Source organism: Schistocerca serialis, chromosome 1, assembly GCF_023864345.2.
Source record: "Schistocerca serialis cubense isolate TAMUIC-IGC-003099 chromosome 1, iqSchSeri2.2, whole genome shotgun sequence".
In the NCBI taxonomy this organism is placed as follows: Eukaryota; Metazoa; Arthropoda; class Insecta; order Orthoptera; family Acrididae; genus Schistocerca; species Schistocerca serialis.
The window spans coordinates 1,164,039,667-1,164,045,115 of NC_064638.1; the positions used below are offsets into that span (position 1 = coordinate 1,164,039,667).

General features: G+C 42.0%; 1 non-coding gene across 1 annotated transcript; it reads left to right on the forward strand.

The window, feature by feature from the left end:
* Nucleotides 1-3,992: 3,992 nt before the first annotated feature.
* On the forward strand, nucleotides 3,993-4,067 carry Trnat-ugu (transfer RNA threonine (anticodon UGU)). Its single transcript has one exon. It is a non-coding gene; the product is annotated as a tRNA-Thr (tRNA).
* Nucleotides 4,068-5,449: the final 1,382 nt, after the last annotated feature.

The following is a 5,449-nucleotide window of genomic DNA, read 5'->3' on the forward strand; positions in this document are numbered from 1 at the left end:
AATGGTATGGGTAGGCATTGTGTTGATCACTGGAACATGTCTTCATGAAATTGTACAGGTGAATCGGAAAGGTTTATCTGCTGTCAGGTACCGTGATAGGTCTTGGGACTTCACGTACGGTTATTGCAACATGCTGTGCTCCCACACTTCGTATTGCCCGACTTCATAAAGAATGAGTGGTTGATGTTTTCTTGGAAACGGAAGATACTGCACACATGGCGTGGCCTGCTCGCTCTCTCGATTGGAATCCCATGGAGCATGTCTGGTATGCACTAGGGAGACGAATTTCATCACGTCAACATCTACCAACGACTCTCCAAGACTTGCGAGCAGCCCCACAGGAAGAATGGGCGTTATTGCTCCAACATGACGTTGATGAAGTTATTCACAGCATGCTCCTTTGTTGTCAGGTCTGTATTTCTGCCAGAGGTAGTCACACCCCGTAGTGAGCACATTAACCAGTGGTCTCAATATGAGTGCAAATGTGCACACATCAAAAAAAGTTTAGCACCACCCCGGTTCCCAGAACTCCTGAAGCTAGACATCGACTGTGGATATTGTATCACAGACACAGTCCGTTTGACTCTTCAGAGATGTCACTAAACCCGCCCAAAGATGTAAACAACCACGCATGAGCGGCGCCTATTAGACGGAGGGGGTCCGACAGCCGATCAGTTCCAGTCATTCCACTAGGAAGTACACAGCTCGTGTTGTCTGTAGTTCAACCATGCCTAGACGGTCAATACCGCGGTTCGAACGTGTCCGCATTGTTACTTTGTGCCAGGAAGGGCTCTCAGCAAGGGAGGTGTCCGGGCGTCTCGGGGTGAACCAAAGTGATGTTATTCGGACATGGAGGAGATACAGAGAGACAGGAACTGTCGATGACTTGCCTCGCTCAGGCCGCCCAAGGGCTACCACTGCAATGGATGAACGCTACCTATGGATTATGACTCCGAGGATTCCTTAGAGCAACGCCACCATGTTGAATAATGCTTTTCGTGCGGCCATAGGACGTCGTGTTACGACTCAAAACTGTGCACAAAAGGCTCCATGATGCGCAACTTCACTCCCGACGTCCATGGTGAGGTCCATCTTTGCAACCACGACACCATGCAGCACGGTACAAATAAGCCCAACAACATGTCGAATCGACCGCTCAGGATTAGCATCACGTTCTCTTCAACAATGAGCGCCGCATACGCCTTGAACCAGACAATCGTCGGAGACGTGTTTGGAGGCAACCCGGTCAGGCTGAACGCCTTAGACGCACTGTCCAGAGAGTGCAGCAAGGTGGAGATTCCTTTCTGTTTTGCGGTGGCATTATGTGAAGCCGACGCACGCCGCTGGTGGTCATGGAAGGCGCCATAACGGCTGTACGATATGTGAATGCCATCCTCCGACCGATGGTGCAATCATGTCGGCAGCATATTGGCGAGGCATTCACACCCCCATCGTGCACATCTTGTGAATGACTTCCTTCAGGATAACGACATCGCTCGACTGGAGTGTCCAGCATATTCTCCAGACATGAACCCTAACGAACATGCCTGGGGTACATTGAAAAGGACTGTTTATGGACGACGTGACCCACCAACCACTCTGAGGGACTTATGCCGAATCGTCGTTGAGGAGTGGGGCAATCTGGACCAACAGTATATAAAAGGTTGCGAACGCTAGGTGTTTTCTTTGATTTAACGAAGTCTTTTGACTGTGTTGACGGCAAGATATTACTGCAGAAGTTGGACCATTATGGAGTAAGGGGAGTAGCTTACAATTGGTTCGCCTCTTACTTTAAGAACAGAAAGCAGGAGGTAATTCTCCGCAATATTGAGAGTGGTAATAATGTTCAGTCCCAATGGGGCACTGCTAAGTGGGGCGTTTCCCAAGGGTCGGTGCTGGGGCCACTGCTGTTTCTGATTTATATAAATGATATGCCTTCTAGTATTACAGGTGATCAAAAAATATTTCTGTTTGTTGATGACACCAGCTTTGTAGTGAAGGATCTTGTGTGTAATATTGAAACATTATCAAGTAATGTAGTTCATGAAATAATGTGGAAAATAATTTGATGCTAAATCACAGTAAGACACAGTTTTTACAGTTTCTGACTCACAATTCAACAAGAACTGATATTTTGATCAGACAGAATGGGTATATTATAAGCGAGACGGAACAGTTCAAGTTCCTAGGCGTTCAGATAGACAGTAAGCTGTTGTGGAAAGCCCATGTTCAGGATCTTGTTCAGAAACTAAATGCTGCTTTATTTACCATTAGAACAGTATCTGAATTAAGTGACAGTTCAACACGAAAAGTAGTCTACTTCACATATTTTCATACGCTTATGTCATATGGTATTATTTTTTGGGGTAATTCTTCTGATTCAAAAAGGGTATTTTTGGCTCAAAAATGGGCTGTTCGAGCTATATGTGGTGTAAGTTCTAGAACCTCTTGTCGACCCCTATTCAATAGTCTGGGGATTCTGACATTGCCCTCACAGTGTATATTTTCTTTAATGTCGTTTGTTGTTAGCAATATTAGCTTATTCCCAAGAGTTAGCACCTTTCACTCAGTTAATACCAGGCAGAAATCAAATCTGCATGTGGAATGCACTTCCTTGGCTCTTGTGCAGAAAGGAGTGCACTATTCTGCTGCATCCATTTTCAATAAGCTACCACAAGAACTCAAAAATCTTAGCAGTAGCCCAAACACTTTTAAGTCTAAACTGATGAGTTTCCTCGTGGCTCATTCCTTCTATTCTGTCGAGGAGCTCCTGGAAGAGCTGAAAAATTAAGCAAATTCCAGTGTTACATTGTTGATTTTCTTTATTTAAACTTACGAATTGTCGCCTGAATACGTTTCTTGTATTTCATTTTATCTGTTTTTACTATCGTGTTATAATTTCATGTATTGACTCGTTCCATGACAATGGAGACTTCTCCTTAATTTGGTCCCACGGAACAATAAATAAATAAAAATAAAAAATAAAAAATGAACTTGTGGTTAGTATATCACGACGAATACAGGCATGCAATAATGCAAAAGGACGTGCTACTGGGTACAGCAATCTGGACCACCACTTCTGAAGGTCTCGCTGTATGGTGGTACAACATGCAATGTTCGGTTTTCATGAGCAAAAAAAGGGCGGAAATTATGGTTATGTTGATATCTATTCCAATTTTCTGTACAGGTTCCGAACCTCTCGGAACCGAGGTGATGCAAAACTTTTTTTAATGTGTGTATTAACTTGGAAAAAACGAAGAACATTTTCGTCCACAGTAATATATGTTGCATTTGTTTACGTTCTGTATTCTTTACGTTGTTTCTGCTTTGCTATCACCTGTTTGTTCTGTTTTATGGAAAAATAAACGCAACTGCGCAAAACTGCCGTTTGTTGCTTTAATTTTCGACACCAGTGTAGTTACACGACGATGTTTGGCTGAAACTAAAATAAAAATATTTATGATATTTCTCAAAATTTACCACATATAAGCAACTATTGGATTTCATATAGATCACAGAATGCGACCGACAAAATAAATTATGTTTACAAAATTTTTTCGAAGTATAAGTTGGTTATTTTTAAATTTTAGAGCTATTTGCTTGATATAGACTTCGCGGACAATCTTTGCTCTGCACCCGTTATATCATAAACAGTAATTTTATGGAGACGCTTTGTACATGGTACTCTAAAATTCCCCTTAAAAACTTCTATGACTTGTAGAGCAGACTGAGTAAACAATATTTTGAATTGGTATCTATGTCCGGGTACGTACCGTTCTCGTGTGACAGCCATTTAAAAACATGTTTGCTCAGTGGGTATTCAACAGGGTAGTCATATTGGCGGAGGGGTGCTTATGTCGGTTCATCTTATGTCACTTGACTTCTATCCCACTACTGGGGCAATGCTCGTAGTGTGTGGACTATAAGTCGAGAATGTGGGTCTCACGGGGAGCGTGCCAGAGATAAGTTCCTGCAGTCGCACTATCCTCTGTGCCCCCGGTGGCTCAGATGGATAGAGCGCCTGCCATGTAAGCAGGAGATCCCGGGTTCGAGTCCCGGTCGAGGCACACATTTTCGACTGCCCCGTTGATATATATACCAACGCCTGTCAGCAGCTAATGGTATTGATTTAATTGTAATTTCATTCTAGAGAGCTGCTCTGTCACCAATCTTCATATCTATTTCATCTGTCGACCTGGTTCGAGCCTCGTGTCTGTGAGTGTTACAGCAACATGGTCGAGTACACTTTTGCAGAATACACTGTAAGGTGGCTACACTGAGTCACAGCGCCAGAGATTGCGCCAAAGATTATTATTCCGCCGCCTCCACTGGTGCAGTAGTAGTTCAGAGGTTGTCAAGGGCGGTAGTAGTTCAGAGGATCTCGAGTGCAGATGTTGTTCTGTTGGGCGAGAGAGTAGATGCTGTTCGGTTGGTGTAATGTATAGATGGAAGATGTTGCAATGATCACAGTGTATTTTTCGTCAATATATATTGAGGTAAAAAAGAAAAGTATTACAGATTTCTTTATTGACAATGCCACTTGGTCACAGGTTCAGTCAACAAAGCATCTGGCTCGTGTTCATGTATTAGACTTGTAATTCTGGTTTCTATGTGCAATCATAGGATTTATGGTTTTTCAATTAGTTCATTGTAAATGGTGTTTAAAATATCTTGTCGTATTGAGGGAGAACCGAGTTAGTTACATGTACGTTGAGTCACACTACCACACACAGAACAGTTACACTTGTGCTTTGTTGTTTCGTAGCTTTTATAGTTGCAGGGGTCTTAATTAATCAATTGTGTCAATGGAAATTTCTTGTCAGTCAGATTGCGTGCTAATACTAGTTAGGGCCAACCGGTTACGAGACTTCGTAACGGGTCACATAGCTACTGAAGTTATTGCATTTATTCTTTATTTTTTTTTAATTAAGCCCCCATGCACGTGGCAACCGTTGCTTCGGATCGTCACTTGGAATTCTTTTGATAGTAAAAATAGCAGACAGTAGTATTGTTGCAGTAATTTGTAGTTTAGTAATTGTAGTCTATATTGCACATATAGATTTTGTAATTGAACATTTGTAGTTGTCTTGTCATTCTTCTGATGGTATTTTTGTAGAATTTAATTTTTGATGAGTCGTATACGGGTTTGACAATTTTATGCAATTGTGAAGGTTTTAATTGTTCGTTAATCGTGTTTGTCGGGAAGCATTTCGTGTGGATGGTATTGTTGGTGATAAAGTGTTATATTGTGTGTAATTTTCATATAGTGACGAGTATTGTATGTTTTGTAAATGATTACGCGATCGATGAAAAAGGCAAAAATGATGGATAGTCAGAATGACGAAATTGTTAACATGGCGAACTCGCCAACACAGAAGAACAGTATGATGAATAATGAAGTAGAAAACAATCTAATAAGCCGGAAAAATAGTCCGGAACCAGTTCTAAA